The following is a 19,667-nucleotide window of genomic DNA, read 5'->3' on the forward strand; positions in this document are numbered from 1 at the left end:
AATATTCTAATATCAAAATATTATCAATTATTAATTTGGCTATTAATATTTTATTTGGTTATTTGAATAACTATATTTTTATTAATATTTTGTTTTAATGACTAAAAAATAAAAAGGGGTCCTTTTATCTGTGACTTATATTTGAACATTCAGAACTGAATAAGTTAAGTTTGCTCTAAAAGACAAATGGGAGCAAAACAGAGTAAGGAAGTACCCAAGGCCAGCCCGCAAGGATGTGTCTTAGCACACTGAAAAGAAATAGTAGGCAAAGGGGGCATAGAAAATAAAAAAAGTTTAATCAAATATTGCTCCCGTTGGTGGCCACTCTATCGCCTAGAGGAGGGGGCCAGATGGCCTCCTACAGGTACATTAGAATATAATACCTTGTTACAGCTAATGTTATTTCTACAAAGAGAGAGGAAATGGGAAGAGGTTTCCTGCTGTGATATGTTCTTCTCCCTCCAAAATAACCCTGACTGGCAAAGGGACTGAGGCATCAGGGCCCCTCTCTGACCCCCTCGTTCTGGCTCTTGAAAAAGAAAACAGAAGCAAAATGGGAGAACTTTAACGGTCCTGCTCAGCCTTGTAGCATAAGACAGAGGTGCACCAGAACAAAGTGTCTCGCACAGCACTAGAGGAACGAGATCTAGGCCACCTTTAGCCTTCACTTGGGAGGGCAGGGGAGTAGGGGTGGAGGCTTGGTGTAGGTGGGACATCAGTACCACCTACACTGCCTCCTACTCCACCTATCCCACCTACACCACCTATTCCACCTGCACCCCCCATTCCATCTATTCCACCTATTCCTCCTATCCCTTCTACTACTTCTACTCCTCCTCCTTTACAGAAGACTCCTGCTCCAACCCCTCCAAGCAGCCCAACTGCATCCCAAACCAGAGGACAAATATTACAGTCCCCTCTATGGGAGACGCTAATACCAGGAGGGGAAAAGATATTAGTGAAGGTGCCCTTCTCCACCCTTGATTTGGAAGCATGGGAAAGGGTTGCAGGAGATTACCAAAATAACCCAGTAAATACTGCTAAACATCTATGATACATTATGAAGTAGCACAATCCAGACTGGGGTGATATCCAGCTGTTATTAGACACATTCACTGAAACAGAAAAACAGTTGGTTTTAAAAACAGCAAGAGATCTGGTAGCAGACCACTTTAGACAACAAGAAGTGGGTCTAAGGGAACACTTTCCACTTCAGGACCCAGGCTGGAACCCAAACCCAGAGGAAAGACAGAGGCTAAAGAAATATCAGGACTGGATTATACTGGGAGTGGAAAGAGCAATCCCTAAAACTATAAACTGGTCAGCTTTATATGCTATTAAACAGGGACCCTCAGAATCCCCCACAGAGTTCCTGGACTGCCTGAGAAATGCAATGTGATGCTATACACCACTAGACCCTGCATCTGAAGTGGGGATACAACTAATTAATCTATCTTTGGGACAGTCCATGGGGGACATTAGGTGCAAACTCCAAAAAATCCGAGAAGAAAATGCATGGAATTTAGAAGCTTTACTGGGGGAAGCCTGGACAGTCTTTAGCAACAGGGAAGAGGGGTATAAATGAGGGATTAAAAACTTAATAGCAATGGTGCAGGAGGAGCGGAGAGAAAAACATGAGAGCAGGCAGGGGCCATCCAAGCAAGGCCCTCCTTGATTAAGCAGAAATCAGTGTGTTAACTGTAAGAGACAGGGCCATTGGAAGAAGGACTGTCCAGAACGGAAACAGAATGGTCAACGGAATCAAAGGAGAGGGGTGGTTGCCCATGTGCAGGAGGATTAGGGGGGACTGGAAGAGACTACCCCAGCAATCCCTCTGGTTGTAAATCTGAAGCTGGGGACAAAGGAGAAAGAAGCAAAATTCCTAGTTGATACTGGGGCAATGTACTCAGTTCTAAATACAGCCTTGATGCCCATAGGGGATGATTATGCTATAGTTACAGGTTGGACTGGCCAAACTGAAAAGGCATTTTTCTTTAGGCCATTAAAATATAAACTAAGAAAACGGTAGGGGATCCACAAATTTCTATATATACCCAATTCCTCTGAGCCACTTTTGGGCAGAGATTTGCTGGGACAATTACAGGCAACTATTATATTTAACAATGGGGAGATGACTCTGGAGGTAAATGATCAATAGTCTGTAGAAGTATTGAGTTTGATACTAACTACTAGTGAAGTCATGAGAGAAACTGAGACTGATGAAGAGATAATCAATCAGGTATTCCCTGGGGTATGGGCCTCTGATGTAGCAGGGAGAGCAAGAAACATTCCCCCTATACAGATCAGACTAAAAGAGGGAAAGCAACCTGTCAGGGTTAAACAGTATCCCTTGAGGAAAAAGGATAAGGAAGGGATTAGCCCAATAACTGAGAACATTTTGCACCTAGGATTATTAAAAGAATGTCAATCTGATTTTAACACTCCTATCCTAACAGTTTGCAAACCTGATGGTCATACTGGTACAAGATCTGCAAGCTGTGAACAAGGTAACTGAAGATCTGTATCCTGTGGTGGCCAATCCCTACGCATTATTAACTTGCTTAACACCCAAACTAACTTGGTTTACCATTTTAAAGACTTTTGCCTTCCTATCCATGAAGCCAGCCAGAAAATTTTTGCATTTGAATGGGAAAGTCCTAAAAGCGGGCAAAGAACTCAATTTACATGGACCAGACTCCCATAAGGATTCAAAAACTCATCTACTTTGTTTGGAGAACAACTTGCAAAGGAATTAGAGACCTGGGAAGCCCCTCCAGAGGCAGGGAAGCTGCTACAGTACGTAGATGACATACTGATAGCCACGCAGACAAGGGAAGCATGCGTGGCCTGGATGGTAAGCCTCTTGAACTTTTTGGGACTCCAAGGGTAGTGGCTATCAAAGAAAAAGGCCCAAGTAGTAAAACAAAAGGTAACTTATCTGGGTTATGAAGTCAGTGCTGGACAACGTACCCTAGGCCAAAGCCGGAAGGAGGCAATATGCCAGACCCAAAAACCTCAGACTGTAAAGGAACTATGAACTTTCCTGGGGATGACAGGGGGTGCGGGTTATGGATCTATAACTATGGACTGTTTGTGAAGCCCTTATATGAACTGATTGCAACTGAAAGCAGGGACATTCAATGGACAAAGGAATCTACACAGGCTTTCAACCAACTGAAAAAAGCCCTCATGTCAGCTCCAGCTCTAGGATTACCAGACGTGAGTAAGCCTTTCCTTTTGTTCTCCCATGAGAAGCAAGGAATTGCCTTGGGAATATTAGCACAGGACCTCGGCCCGTACCACAGAGCAGTGGCTTATTTCTCTAAGCAATTAGATGCAGCCACTAAAGGGTGGCCTGGATGCCTCAGAGCTGTTGCAGCAGTTGTACTGAACATCCAAGAGGCATGTAAATTTACCCTGGGCCAGAAAATGACTGTGCTAGTGTCCCACACTGTGTCTGCAGTGCTAGAGGTGAAAGGCGGACATTGGCTTTCCCCACAACGGTTCCTGAGATACTAAGCTATCATGGTGGAGCAAGATGATGTAGAGATAGTGGTGACTAACATTGTCAATCCAGCCTCCTTCCTCAGTGGAAACCAGGGAGAACCAGTAGAACATGACTGCCTGTAGACCATCGAGGCCACCTATTCCAGCTGCCCTGACTTGAAAGACACCCCTCTCGATAATGCAGAAGTCTGGTTCACTGAGGGAAGCAGTTACGTCATCAGTGGAAAACGGCATGCCGGGTACGCAGTAACTACCTGCAAGGAGGTAATAGAATCTGGACCCCTGCCAACGAATACCTCTGCACAAAAGGCCGAGATAGTCGCTCTAACTTGGGCCTTAGAATTGGCAAGAGGGAAAGAAAGAAACATATATACAGACTCAAAGTATGCATTTAGAGTAGTGCATGCTCACAGAGCCATTTGGAAAGAGAGAGGACTGCTGAACTCTCAAGGGCAAAATATTAAACATGCATCAGAAATACTGTGACTTTGGGAAGCAGTCAAGTTGCCAGAGAAAGTAGCAATCATGCACATTAAGGCACATCCGAAGATAAACTCAGAATTGGAAGAAGGGAATGAGCTGGCAGATAGGGAAGCAAAAGAAGCAGCAAAAATTGAGGTAATAACTGAGGCGGCCCTGGTTCCAGACAGGCAAATTTCCCTTGAAGGTAAGCCAAAATACAACAAATTAGACAAAAAAATTATCTATGAGCAAAAAAGAGACTATGACCAAGAGGGATGGGCCACCATAGATGGAAAATTAGTTATACCCTCCTATTTATTATGGTCCCTAATTTATTTAGGTATCGATGCCCTATATAAATATCTAAATGAAAGGATCATAGAAAGGCATTTACAGGCAACTATCACACAAGTGACTCAACAATGTGACCTTTGCCTCCAGACCAACCCCAAAAATATTCCCAAACCAAAACTTGGCCAGACTGGGAAGGGTCATGGGCTGGGGCAGCAATGGCAGATCGATTTCACGGAATTGCCAAGAAAAGGGTGGTATAAGTTTATACTAGTGCTAACAGATACCTTTTCAGGATAGCCAGAAGCATTCCTCACCAGGACTTCTAAAGCTCAGGAAGTAACTAAGGTATTGAAATGTAAATTTTAAGGAATTTAGAGATTTTAGAGGAGCTAAGATTTTAGTTAGAAATAAGCCTTACTAGAGTTAATTAAAATAATAATAACAAATGAGTAGGCCTAGATGAAGTAAGGAGTTAGTAGTTAACTAATAATTGATTGCTTGTCAGCACAATGTTCAGTTAGCTGGGTTTATAATGAAGAATATAGAAACTGACAAATAGCTTTTAGGAACATAAGACAATTGTGGGCCTCCTCTGTTCTGAAATCAATAGAAGACAAGGAATGGGAGCTCTACCAAGAGTTCATTTGTCATATTTGCATTGAAAAGGCAGAAAGGTCAGAACGAGGAAGACTTCATTTACTACCTCATTATGGGAGCCCTCCCCATGAAAGGGACCACCGACCCATTTCAAGGAACAAACTATGCATGCTTAATAGCTTTTGGAGTAATTAGCATATGAAGCGGGGAATGAGATGTACCAAAATTATGAATATGTATTTGTATTTTATGTATTCAATACTTGTATGGATAAAAAGACTCTATAATCACCTGGAAGGTGCGGTGTGTATTTGGGAGCTATCCCACACGCTGCCCGGCGTTGAATAAACATACACTTTCTAACTTTAAACTGTTAGAGAGTTTTCATCCGTCACAGTTGGATATCAGTACTAGATCAATATCCATATTTTTTTTATAAATCAGTATTGGTACAGGAAATCATACCACGCTTTGGAGTCCCAGCCACAATCTCCTCAGATAGGGGATCATATTTTATCGCAAAATTGGTGCAACAGGTTAGCTAATACTTGGGCATAGACTGGGAACTTCACACCCCATATAACCCACAATCAAGTGGCAGATAGAGAAAATGAATCATTTAATCAAACAAGTTGTATGATTAGGACAAGAGGCTAATTTATCATGGCCTCAATCCCTCCCATTAGCATTACTGCAGATTCGAACCAAACCCAGGACTAAAGAAAAGCTGAGTCCCTTTGAATTGCTGTATGGGAGACCATATGGGTTGCATAAGGGAATGTCTACCCAAGATGTGTCACTAACCTCCTATACGATCACTCTAAATAAACAACATAGAGCAATTGAGGAATATATGGCTGGAACTCGGGGTGCGGGGCTCGATACACCAGTACATGACATACAACCTGGAGACTATGTATGTGTTAAGTCTCTTACAGAGAGAGCCTTGGAACCACAATGTGAGGGACCATACCAAATGCTCCTTACCACTTCACTGCAAACAAAATTATAGAACAAAGCACTTGGATCCACCACAGGCATGTTAAGAAAACTCCAGACGCCACTTGGAGAATAACACCAGGTGATAGTGAGCTGAAACTGAAATTTACCTAGACAAAATGAATGTATCATGGTGGGTGGGGATTTTTGCTAAAGTGTTGTTTACAACCATAGTTGTAATCCAAAAATTAGAAAGTACTCCTAGCCAGAGCAACGCTGAATGGCCCTGGTCCTAAGCCTTTACTCAATACATCAAAACCATGGGGAAATCTTTAAAAGGTTCATATCTAACAACTCTGGTCATGCACAGTGACCAAATATATAAAAAGCAGGAGTGGCATAAAGAGAGGTTGTGGTCACTTCAAGGGACCATAGGGGAGGTAATTAAAATAGGATGTCAAATGATTAATGGGACTACTCATAGTAAAGCAACCCAAATCAGTGTGAATAAGTGCTGAAGATTTGCAATCATCCAAATGAATTAGACTGTTGGCACAACTTCACATTAAGATAAGCAGTCAATGTGGTTTGCCTCTGGGCCCGCAACACTATTGGACTGTCTTTCAAATTTATGATAAGCACTATAGTCAAGCCCGTTACAACCCAACCCAGCACTCAAACACAAACCCAAAATATGCCATTTAAGCCTGAACCTCAGGTTTATGAAATTGGCCCGTATGTTATAAGGAATACGGGTAAACAAAAACTGTTATTTAATGCAGAATGGTCCCTTAAGCATGTTGAACTGTTAATGCAAACTAATATCTCGACGGTTCAACCAGCTTGCTCCCCCTTCCTAAGGTCATCCTTCGAGTGATGGACAAAATAGCTGCAAAAACAAGTACACTTCAGGGACAGAATGTGATGGGATCTAACTGGGATGTTAGGGACCTGGTTAGGGGTTTTGAATGGGATTGACACTGAAATATTAATGAACAAATTAGCTGTAGCAACTAGCGATCTGATAAAATTGAAACAGCCTTTACAATCATCTCTATTGGCATTGGGAAACAGTCAGTGGCAAATCTCAAAGGTGTTGCCAAGATGGAGAGAAACTGAACATCAAGACCATAGCTTAGTAACAGATGCACTAAAGGGGGCACAGGATAGCATACCTTTAGCCCTTAGCTGTATACAAACACAATTATGGATACAGTCAACAGCTGCTCTAATCATAAGGAAGCGAGGGGGTGTTTCCAACTGAAGTAAAAAAGGTTGTCTGGGACAGTGCTACAGACTTGGAGAGAAACTTCCAATCTTGGTGGACCATGGTAAATTCTACATATAATCCCACCACTAACACGGCTACTGCCTTTGTGCTCACTATATGTAACGCCACAGTTCACTCCATTGAATGCCATGCTATTCACCCCATTGTTGCCTTAGGGTTGAGTCATGAAAAATTGGTATTATACCACTCAGAACACAGGGTATGGGCTTGGAAAATCCAAGGGAGATGGCAAACTGTTAACTTAGAGCCTTGCAATGTTCAGGAACAAGGATTCATCTGTGAGAATAATCTGGTTAGTGCTCAAGACATATGCCTTGACACTGACCAAGGCATTTGCCACTTTGAGATCCACCCAGACACCAACCAACAAACTGCACTAGTGTATATAGATAATAACTGTGTATGGTTAAGGACTGAATGTGATATCATAGAAATTGATAGGAACAAAGTCCCCATAGCTGTTAAGAGCCATTCAAATTCTTGTATTTGCAACTTTATTAAGGTTACCAGGTGTGACTTTGTGTATTCAGCACCAGTCGTATCCCACCACTTAATCAAATCAAACTACACGACATACAATGAATTACCACCCAACACCCATTGGAATGAATTTAACCCAAGATGAAACATCAATATCTAATCAAAATTGTAGAAGAGATTCAAAAGAATGGGCAGACAGCTCTGTAACTGCATACACAAAATAAACAGAATCCTGCAAAGAGTAAAACAAGACACAAGTCATAACTGGTGGGATGCACTATTTGGATGTTTGCCAACAGCAACTGGGATCATGAACACTTTATGTCACCGAATTATAGTTTTATTGATTTTAATTACCATACGTATAATGATGTCTGTTTTAACACTCATGTGGAATGTTAAAGCACGTGGCTATTTTGACTTCACTCTCAAGGACTCACGGAATCCTACTAAAAAAGAACCATCATAATGGTAAGTCAGAATTTAGATCAAAACCCCTATAGTAAAAGAATTTACTATATTTTTAAGAAAAGGGGGGACTGAAATGCAGATTTTTGGAGTTCACTTTTGAATTTTAACCTTTTACTTAAGAAACCTCTGCCATGGTACAAAAGAGCATAAGAAAATGCAAATTTCTGAAGCTTCCTACATAAGGCACAATAGCAGAAAGAACTGAAGATACAAAGAACCCAGATAAAGAGGCTCCTCTGTCCCTAAGCATACCGAGACTGACAGACGGTACTCAGATAAGCACCAAAAGCACACTCGCAGAGGAGAGAAATTAAAAAGTTCAACCATGAGGAAGACCACGATCTTCAGCCTCAAGAGACGACCAGAGACCCCGGCAGGACCACCACAGCAAACCACACATGCCTAGAAGGGTGTGGACCTATTTAGCATGAGAGGCAAGGACAGGCGGGGCCAGGGGTTGAATATGCATAGAAAAGTCGTGTAAGGTACTGCATATGGAACACCTTTGTGAATAAAGGTGTGGGTCATACTGAAGCTCAGGGCACAAGTCTTGGAGAGCTATCTTACTTGTGTCGGGCGCTGACAATACATACCCACATCATAACTACCCCAAATTGTGGAGTCTATTTATTTATTCCGCGTACTGCTGCACCTGGGCTCATCCTGGGAGTACCGTTGAAACAGGAAGCACGCAGGGTGAGCAACTGGGCCTCTGCTGGGAGCAGTCCCTGGTGGCCCCGGGAGCCCCGAACCCCTTTTCCCGGCCATGCCGCCCCTCCAGCCCCAGCACCCCCCATTGCCAGGATGCTGGCACTGCCAGGGGTCCCCCCTCTCGGGGTCCCCGCTGGGGCTCCTAGGCCTTTCCTATCTCTGGGCTCCCGCCCAGGGAAGCCGCGGCTCTCCCGGGGCTCCCCAAAACCAGTGTGCTCCCGCCGGCGCTCTGCCGCCACCACCGCCCACCGGGACCCCCCAGAAACACCTCCCGGGGACCCCCGATGTCCCCCGAGGGCAGCTGCGGCTCGGCTTGGGAGCCCTGCCAGCTCCGAACAGCCCCCCAGAAACTCCAAACCCGGGATATTTGGGGCGAGCTCCCCCACCCCGGGCACCTGCGGGATGGGGCCGATGCTCCCAGGGTGCTGCGGGCTCAGGCGGCGCGATTCCCCGTTCTCACCTCCGGCTTTTTCCGACTGCCGCTCCGCCTCTTCCTCCCTCCCTCCCCCTCCTCCTCCGCTCCCGAAGCCGCGCAGCCGCCGAAGCCGGGGGATGGAGCCGGGGCCGGTCGGAACGCTGAGAGGGATGGGGGGATGCCAGGAGTGGCAGTGACTGCGCTGTACTGGGATCATACTGGGAGCAGCTCCTGGGTGACTGAGTTCTACTGGGATCATACTGGGAGTGAGGAGGAGCAGCGCGGTGGCTCCAGCGCTGGGGCTGCGGGCGCTCCTGGCGGGCGAGGGGGGAGTGGGACCCCCGGCACCGGGACCCTGATCCGCCATTTCCGGCACCGGGACCCCCCTGCTCCCCTTCTCCTGCACAGGGACCGCCCTGAATCCCCCATTTCCGGGCATCAGGGCCCCCTGCTCCCCTTTTCCCGGCTCCCAGCCTCCAGACTTCCCGTGTGCCTGATCCTGGGACGCCTTGGACCCCCATTCCTGCCTTTCCCAGCCCCCAGCCCTCCCTTTTGCAAAACCAGAGACGTCCTGAACTCCCCCTTCCTGAACATCCCGGGTGTCCCCTTCCTGATTCCCCCTTTTTGGGAAACCCTGGCCTCCCCTTTCCTTGGCTCAAGGATCCCTGGAACTCCCTTCTACCTCTCCACGTCCCTGCCCCCCGTTTCCGTGACCCTGAGACTCTCCTGCACCCCCATTCCTGAGAACCAAGACCCGCTTTTACCCCTTTGCCTGGCACTGAGACCCCCCTGCACCCCCTTATCCGGCACCAACACAACCTGTTCCCTGCCCCCCACCTCTCCCAGCCCCCAGCCCCACCCTTTTCCCCTCATCTGGGCCCCCTGGGCCCCCATTCCTGCCTTTCCCAGCCCCCAGCCCCTCCTTTCCTCACACTCAAGAGCCCTGGCACACCCTTTCCTGGGCACAGGATTCCCTGGACACCCCATCCCAGCTCTCCCTTTCCTTGACTCTGAGCCCCTGAACCTCCTTCCCAGCTCTGCCTGCTCTTCATGTCCCCCCTTTCCTTGGTGTGTGGATCCCCCTGGATCCCTAAACTCTCACTTTCCACCCCCTCAGCTCCCCCAAATCTCCATGTCCCCCCAGTTCTCCACTCCCGGCATTTCCTGGAAGTGGCGCTGTCAGAGCCCAGCCTGCGGGTCCCCCAGTCCTTGATTGTGGGGGATGTGCATGGGAGCCCCTGCGAGCACTGCGGCAGCAAGCAGGGCCGGATGGAGCCACAGACACTGGGGATGGGGGCGGGAGCTGAGCTGGGACATTGGGATAGCCAGAGCTGGGACATTGGGATAGCCAGAACTGGGATATTGGGACAGCCAGACCTTGGATATTGGGATAGCCAGAGCTGGGATATTTGGACAGCTAGAGCTGAGATATTGGGACAGCCCGACCCAGCTTAAGGACAGGAACCGGCCCGTGGCCGACAGTGACCTGGAGACGGGGCCAGTACAACCAGAGTGGGGGGAGCCAGGGGCTGGGCTGGGATCTGTGGGAATGGAGGACTCTGAACGGCTGGGATGGGATCTCTGTTGATGGAGGGGATCTGTGGGGCTGGGATGGGAATCCAGGGAGCTCCATCTCCAAGGTGCTCCCTGGGGCTGGGACACAACTCCATGGGTTCGTTCTCTCCTCATTCCCAAGTCTCCACACGCTGCAGGTAGTTTCCAGCTGTGACCTCCTGTCCAACAGAGCGTCCGTGGATCCCATGGGTACGGCTACAAGGGCTGAGATTTCATCTCCTTCCAACTGCGATCTGGGAGCTTTGCAGTGTCCGACGGTGCCACCTGGATCACCCAGAGGTGCTGGGAATCCAAAGGGATCATGGTGGAGCAGATGAAGCATTGCCTGGGACACAGCTGTGTGGAAAGGCCCCCAAAATACATCAGATATTAGTCAGGAGGCTCTGGAGCACAAGGGTGGGTGTAAGAGGGGAAGGGCAATTCCTATGGGAATGGGGGACTTGGGAATGCAGGGATTCCCATGGAATTTCCATGACCAGATGTCACTCTCGTCCCAGTCAGGTGAGAATTCCATGGATGGATCTCCCCCGCAACTCACTGCCATGGGAATTCCATGGGGGAATGATTTCAATTGATGACCAATCCAATGAGAGCAGTGCAATGAGAAGTAATCCATGCTGGGATTCCATGGGACATTGTCCCAGTCCTTTGCCCAGGCTGGCTCTGCTGTGCCCATTGCAGCACCAGGGGAGTGCCCTGTCCCTGCCCTGAGCCCAGCACGAGCCTTTCCTTGAGTGTTCCGTGCCCTGCCCAAGACAGGAGGGCACTGCCAGAGCGGCTTTGGTGGCCCCGGGCACCCAGCCGGGCTGCAGCCACTGCAGGTGCTCCTGGGGAATGTTCCAGAGCAGAGCTGAAAGCAAACAACAGTTTCTGGAGGGGATTCTGCCCCTGGGCCTGTGCTGGGACCCCAAGGGCAACAGCCCAAAGTTCTGGGCCTCAGTGTCCCTTGGCCAGGCCATGTTCCCTGGCTGGTCCCTATCCCTCAGCTGTGCCCTGTCCCTTGGCTGTCCCCTGTCCCTCAGCTGTGCCCTGTCCCCTGTCCCTCGGCTGTCCCCTGTCCCTCAGCTGTCCCCTGTCCCTTGGCTCTGTGAGGCCAGGGCTGGCAGGAGGACCCAGGGCAGTCCTGGAGGAGAACAACCCTGAGCCCCGGCTGGGCCAGTTCTCCCAGTTCCCCCCAGGCTCCTCCCAGCATGGGCCCTGTGGCTCCCAGTCACCCCCAGTATGGTCCCAGTCACTTCCAGTTGCACTTAGTGATCGTAGTATCATCCCGGTCACTCCCAGTGTGATTCCTGTATGATCCCAGCATGTTCCCAGGTGTTCCCATTCACCCCTACAATAGTTCCAGGCACTCCCAGTATGGTTCCAGTCCTTCCCAGTATGAACCCAGTCACTCTCATTATGGTACCATTTGCCCCCAGTAAGGTCCCAGTCACTCCAAGTCACCCAGTATGATTCCAGTCACTCCCACATAGTCCCAGTATTATTCCAGTAACTTCCTTTATGGTTCCTCTGTGATCCCAGTCACTCCTGGTTAATGTGGCCTGGGGTCCCAGGGGTCCATCTGGCCCCTGGGCAGCCACTGCCATGGGTGTCGGGATAGCGCTGCGCTGTCAGGCTCAGCCTGTCTGGGTCCCTCGGCTCAGGTCCCAGCCTCAGGCAACTTAGTGAGCACCTCTGTAGTGATTTCAGCTCTGTGAGTTCAGCTCTTAGTGATTTCGCTCTGTGCTCACAAGTGCCTCTGGCAGACACACAGGGATAGAGAGAAGGCTGTATGTGGTTCCACAGTGGTGTCCTTTATTGCCAGCTCCTCTGAAGGGATGCAGTGACAGCTCTTCTGCCAAACTGGGCAGAGATGGGGGTTTATATAGGGTAACGGGGTGTTGGAAATTGTCCAATTGCCAGGGTTGAGGAGAATACAACCTATAGCCTTACAGAGAGATAACGAAGGCCCGAATGCAGAAGAGGGGCTTTTGTGGTCCAGTCACCGTGCAATGAAAATCCACAAAATTCCCTTAACCAAAGATGCAACCCATCCTGTTAATCCCCATTGACCAAAAAGGTCATTGACCCAGTCTGGGTTGCTTTCTACTTTTAAGTCCTTCACAAGTTCCTTCTGTTTCTGGATGTTTGTTTGGATGGATTACGAGCATGAAGAGAGATTGAAGCAATACATTCCTTCAAAATCTTGGCAGCCATGTCCATGGGCTAGCAGTAGGAAATCGATTGCTGCTCAATTTTGAAACTATGCATGTCTTGTGATTTCTTCTTCCTTTAAAAGATCACTTGGGGCAACAGAGGTAGCGTTGGCTTGCTTATTGAGCCAGCACCCTAAGTGATTTATTTTGGCAAGAGCTTTAGCTGCAGCTACCCAGGGTAGGAACAGAGAGACTGCAATCTTTTTTGGTTTGTTCTAATTATATAATTTTGGATCACAATTTTGATCAAATTCCATGTAGGATCTTTTGTGGCATTTCAATTCGCTTTCTTTTTTCCAATTATGTAACAAGGTAATGTTTGGAGTGAGGGTAGAAAGTTTTCCAAATCTACAGGGACCTCCCTGGAGACAGGAGAGGCTCCCAGCCCATACTCTGTCACCACACATGAGAAACGTTCCCTTGGGTAATACTTTGGGGTGGAGAGAGGATACAGAGATCACCCGAATGGTGTAATTGCACCAATCCGGATAGTTATAGGCTTTATTAATGGGTGATCTGTCTTTTCTGTATGTGTTTTTTGTCTTGTCAATTTCTGGCCAATTGTTCTTTGGACACCTAAAGTAAAATTTGACACAGTATGTTGCCTTGGAGGATCCCAACATGTCCAATTCTTTGGATTCCTCTGGAGCATTGGGCAATATTTTTGTCCACTCGTCCCAAGTATCTGCCATGTTTGGTCTCTCACCTGTGGTGCGGAGGAGCTCTGTCACCTGCTATGAATGGAATCCCTACCAAACATGTGGAAAGTGGGTTATCAATGCTTCCCATGAATAAGAACATGTTATCCTGTTTTAATGTCTTTGCTAAGGTTACCCAACCATTGTGGCTAGGCCGTGGCTAATCCAGCAGAAGGCATACAGTACAGTGAGGGGCATCCAGGCAGCAGTGAGGACAGCACCAACAGAGACAATTTCATCTTTGGACAAGGATGGGGGTTCTGATAAGGAATATAAGCAAAATTTGTTATCCTCCTTCCCTTCCTTCCCCTGCCCCCACTTTTTTTTTTTTTTTTTCTATGCTAAGGATGGGGGAGTGGGTATAAGGTTAGGGGTTTTTGGTAAGAGTTAAGAAAGGAAAGCAATAGGGTTCTTTAGGGTAAACAAAGAGTAATAACATAATTCAGAGAACAATTTGTGTTCAGGCTGTGTCTGGCTTATGGCTTGACTGCTACAGCAGAATATTTTGTCTGGTGTCACGTGATGGGAGAGTCTTTTCTTCGATGTGTGGATATTTGGCGACATCTTTGTCTCCAGGCACAACTTATCTGGTTTTGAGGAGGTCTTGTGTTTGACTCAGTGGAATTCTTGTCACTGTGGGAGTAGTGTTTGCAGTGCCTAGGTATGGTTTTATGTTTTTTCCTGGGTACCAACTTGGACCAGATGGTAGTAGAACACACACATACCCTCTACCCCAAGTAGTCAACTGGAAAGGCCCAGAAGTGTGATGTGTTTCTGGGTCCTTCACTAGCACTGGTGGTTTTTCAGTGAGCTTTGCTTGGGTGGTATTTGTGAAGTGGCACAGTATTGGGGGGATCAGGCTCTGATGTTGTACAATTTATGAAGCTGATGACGTAAAGAGCCTTGCAAAGTCTTTTAACTGGAGATAAGATTTTTGTTTCCCTTCTCTGCTGATTGAGGACTCTTTGGGGGGGTTGATGTGTCCTCTCTATGACTGTCCTGTGGGATTTGCTGGTATGACTTTCTTGTGTTCTATTCCCCATTCACTGAACTTAACTTAATTTTCTTAACTTTTGAGAGATACAGGCAGGTCCATTGCCTGTTTTTATTTGTTTTGGTACTCCCAGAGTAGCAAATGAAAGGAGGAAGTGCTTTATGGTGTGCTATGTAGTTTCTCCTGGATGAGCTGATGCCAGTATTGCTCCCGAAAGCATATTGACTGATATGTGTACGTATTTTGACCTTCGAAAAGGTGGGAAGTGAATTACATCTGTCTGCCACAGCTGGCAGCTGTTCAGTCCTCGGGGATTGACTCCTGTCCCTATAGATGGTATCTGGTAATTTTGACAGTTTGGGCACATGGTGACAATAGCTTTTGTTTGATCTTTTGAGAGCTTAAACATTCTGATGAGGACAGGTACATTTTTATGATAAAATGCATGTGACAATTTTCCTGAGCAAAGATGTCAGGGACGTTAGCAGTTTCTACTGCCATGGCCGATGTGTCCACTTTCCTGTTCCCTTCTGTGATAAAGCCTGGGAGATCAGGGTGTGACCTCACATGCATTGTATGGTAAGGTTGCATTCTGTGAGAGATTAAACGTGTTAATGCCAAAATCAATTAGTGTAATTTTGGATTGGAAATCTCTTTGAGAAGAGCATGTTCTGCTCTCGTAGCTATACCTGCAACATATGCCGAATCTGTGACCAGATTAAAGGATTTGTCTTTGAATTTCTCAAAGGCTCTGACAACAGCTGCTAATTCTGCAATCTGTGGAGATCCCTCCACTATTTGGATGTCATAGTCCCCATTTTGGGTCTTAGGGTCCTTCCAAGTCATTACAGACTTGTGGGATGACCCTGAGACATATGTAGAAATTGGTAGAGCTTTGAGAAGTGTTTGACTGATGCTATCATGCCGGCATGGTAGTGTGGAGGAAGGCTTTAGAAAGTCCTTGGGAATGGTAAACTGAGGAAAAGAATACATTCATGTATGCCCCATTGTTTTAGAAAGGCCTTGGGAATGGTAAACTGAGGGAAAAGAAACATTTATGTATGCTCCACTGTTTCGGGAAAGTCCCGCTTCAGCATTCCTCTGTAGACCCCCTTCTCCCCATCCCTGAGCAGTTCCCATTGGACCTGGCCTGATGTGCCTTAGCTGGACAGTATCCCCATTGTTTAGACCTTATCTCTTAATTTTGCTGTATAAAACTGTATCTGGGCAATAGCCCAGGGCCTTTGGTCACTGCAATGCTTCAGGCAATACAATCTCTGGACAAGCATACCATTGGTCTCTCTTGGTCTCTTTATCTCAAATCCTAGCGGCGACCGAGGCAGCGCCACAGCTCGGACCGTGCTAACCCAGACGCTGCCTGGTAAGCCCAGGGCAGCGGGACTGCAGCAAACCCCGGTCCCTGGAGGAGACAGCTAGCCGGAGGGGTCCCGGGGGGCTGGGGAGGGACGGGGGACAGCAGCAAGTGACCCCTGAAAGCCGCATTTTACTTTGGACTAATTTTGGCTGCATTGAAGGCTGCATTAAAAAGATTATGTTTTGGGTTGTGGATGGAAATTTGGCCTGTATAGCTGTCTAGGGTGAACTGGAAGTTTTCATTTGTCTGGAGCAAATGCTCCAGGTCCCCAGTGGTCAGTGGCAAGTATATGCATGTGAACTCACACCCAGCAAGGGAGCAGAGGCAAGTTCTGGCTTTCTTTATTAAATGTCCCATGATTTCCTGGAAGGTGGTAATTGTCTTTGAAGGTTGGTTGTTTGTAAAGATCCATTCCAGTATCAATAAAGGCTCTCAGAGTTGAAGATCCCATTGGAAAATCAGTCCATAGAACCAGGGTGCTTTTCCAAGAATGACAAACTGGAAAGGCAGCTTGGACTCAAAGCAATGGCCTTGGCGTGAAGACAGGGCTTCTTGGACCTTGGTGATGGTGTCTTGGTCTTCTGTTTTGAGTGTGCATGGAGAGTCTAGGTCCTCGTTGCCACGGAGAAGGTTGAACAGGGGAGCGAGGTCCTCTGTTGTAATTCCTAGCAGGGGACGTATCCAATTGATGGATCCGCACAGACTATGTAAGTCTCTCAGGGTTTTGGGGTCATCTCAGATGGCGAGTTGCTGGGGTACGATGGTTCTTTCCTGGATCTGGAATCCAATATAAGTCCATGGGTTGGGGTACTGTATTTTGTCCTCATGGATCTCGAATCCTGCTTTTTCTATGGTTTCAATTGTCTTTTTAACTGCTTTATCTAAATACATTTTTTCTGATGCACAGACCAGGATATCATCCGTGTAGTGGTAGATTATTGCATCTGGAGATAGGTTCCAAACAGGAGACAGGATGTGAGCAACGTACCACTGGCATATAATAGGTGAGACTTTTAGTCCTTGGGGAAGATACAACCAATGGTATCTTTCGAGTGGAGCCTCTCTGTTAAGAGAGAGAACGGAGAAAGCAAACCATGGAGCATCCTGGGAGTGGAGTGGAATGCTGAAGAAACAGTCTTTAATATCTATGATGGCAAGTGTCCAGTCTCGAGGCAGCATCGATGGTGAAGGCAGGCCAGGATGGAGGTGGCCCATGTCCTCGATGACCTCATTGATTTTGCAAAGGTCATGGAGGAGCCTCCACCTATCCATTCCAGGTTTTTGCAGTACAAAGACTGGAGAGTTCCAAGGGCTGGTGGTCTCCATGATGTGAACTTTGGTGAGCTGTTCTTCCACAAGGGCTTGTAGTGCATGCAGTTTTACTTTAGAGAGGGGCCACTGGTCAATCCAGATTGGATCTTGGCATTTCCAGGTGAGCCGAGGGGTGTCTGGTACTGCACGCTCCTCAGTGGCCCCAGTCAGAAATCCTGACAGGGAATACGTAAGGAAGCTCCTCATTGGGATAGAACGTCCCTTCCCCAAAGGGTGATGGGGGCTCTTACCACAAATGGGTGGATGGTTGCCAACTTGCCTTCAGGCCTTTCAACAAAAATGTTGTGCTTGCTTTGCATGGACACATCAATCCCTGAAATCATTCCTGCTACCAGTTGTAGTTCCCAGTGAGTGATGATGGTCACATTCGCACCAGTGTCCAGCATCCTTGGTAGATGGATCTTTTCTCCTCTGTAGGATAGACCACACTCAATGGTAGGCTTATTTGGTCCCACAGCTTGTGTCCACATTGCTTTAGGGTTTGAGAGGAAGCTGTTTCCTGCAATTCTTTGGGAGTAGAAAGGCTTGTGTAGTCAGAATTACTTGTGAAAGGAAGAATGGTGAGTACCTGCTGCACAGCTGGACAGAGATTTCTTGTCCTGGGTGCAGTGTTTGTACCTCTGGAACAACAAAGATTTCCACTAGGCTATGGAGAGTGTCCCCTGTAATTAAAATGTAAAAAGTACCACCTTTTGAGCCATGCTTGCCTGTGGGAACAAGATAAACATCCTTATTATTAAAGTCAATAGACAGAGCAGTTCCCAACTGGCACCGTGTTCTCATCTCTATCACTCCATGGGTTGGATCCTCTCCATGTGGCCTGGGATCAGCTGGGATGCTACGTGGCTGGATCTGGATGGCTTTTGATTTGTTGTCTTTGTGTGGGGCCTGTCCGTGTTCCACTGGAAATTTCCCAAACGTTGCTGGTAGTGCTGCTGATTCTGGGGTTTCGGGTAGATGACCTGTCTGGACAGTCCTTTATAAAATGTCCAAATTCCCCACAGTGATAGCAGAGAGCCTGGTCTTTGGAAGTTACTACTGCATATACACCAGACACTCCTTCTGCAATGCCCTTAGCAACTGCTTCGGCCACTGTGTTTTCAGTGGACAAATGACTTGTACAGCTTTCCACCATTTGCTCTATGGTGGGTTCTGTATCCAAGCGTAGGGCCCTCATAATTGTTTTACATTGTTCATTTGCATTCGATAAGGCAAGCTTGCACAACAGTTCTTTCCTTGCCTCTGTGCTCTCTGTTTTTCCATAGCATCTTTAATTCTGTCTACAAACTTGACAAAGCTTTCATCTACTCCCTGTTTAATACTAGAGAAGTGTTGGGTAGGGGTATAGTAATCTGGGGTAAGAAGCAAGGAGGTTTTTGCTGCAATAGCCAAGTCTTCTAGTGCTACCTTAGGTAAGGAGCCAGCTTGGTCAGAGTGTTTCTGTAAATCCCCTTCTCCAGCCAGTTGCTGGACTGTAAAATCTGGCCTATTCGTGTCTTGAGCATAGGTGTCTGATAAAGTTTTTAATTGTCCTTTCCAATGCCTTTCCCATAGCATATATTCTGCCAGGGAAAGAAGGCAGTTGGCAATGTTTTTCAGGTTGTGAGGTGTTAGGAAAATAAGGCCTTTTTGTTCATAATATAGAGTCTCTCATATTCACAGAATAGAGTTTTAATTAGAGTTTTTACTTGTCTGAAGATGTTCTCATTTTGCCAGGCATTCCAGTGACTATCTCTCAAGGACGACTTCGTTACAAACTTTTTAGGGAGTTAAAACTGTTTTGAGAAAGCTGCTGCTAGGCACCCAAACACCTAAGCGAATAGATATGTTTCAAGGACAGTTCCGTTACAGACTTAGCAAAACATGTAAACGTGCCTAGAGATAACATTTCTTGTTTTTGAGGGAATTTCCAGGTCGCAGAAACAACCTTAAAGAAGACCACTGGTGCCACCAAGAGGCAGAGAACGACCACCTAACAACAGGGTGCACCTGCGCAGAAGAGACACCAGAGCGTCACCAGAACGTCACACATCTGGAAGAGACAACCCAATAAGTGGGGGGGAAACGGGGAACTAGGCGTGGTAGTAGAAACGACTGCTGCCCAGCGCGCGCTGGTTTGCTTTCGCTTTCTGCTATTAATAAATCCTTTTAATTGGATTTGACAGCCTATTGTGCTCGTTTATAACAATTTGGTGCCGTGACTCGGATCGGGATCTGGGGAACCTCTCTCTGAGAGGGGCGCCACGATTCCGCTCCTTTGAGCGGACTCAGACCAGGGTTTTTACCCTCATCCCGACCGACGAACCTAAAAGCCTAGAGAGCGAAAACAAA

At 47.1% G+C, this 19,667-nt stretch overlaps 1 long non-coding RNA gene across 1 annotated transcript; it reads right to left on the minus strand.

Annotated features, from left to right (window-relative positions):
- Positions 1-273: 273 nt before the first annotated feature.
- Positions 274-9,264, minus strand: LOC144247869 (uncharacterized). The gene is made up of 2 exons (XR_013341348.1): positions 9,148-9,264; positions 274-1,115 (listed from the first exon to the last, which is right to left on the minus strand). It is a non-coding gene; the product is annotated as an uncharacterized LOC144247869 (long non-coding RNA).
- Between the last annotated feature and the right edge of the window lie 10,403 nt (positions 9,265-19,667).

This window comes from Lonchura striata, chromosome 34 (assembly GCF_046129695.1).
Source record: "Lonchura striata isolate bLonStr1 chromosome 34, bLonStr1.mat, whole genome shotgun sequence".
NCBI lineage: Eukaryota > Metazoa > Chordata > Aves > Passeriformes > Estrildidae > Lonchura > Lonchura striata.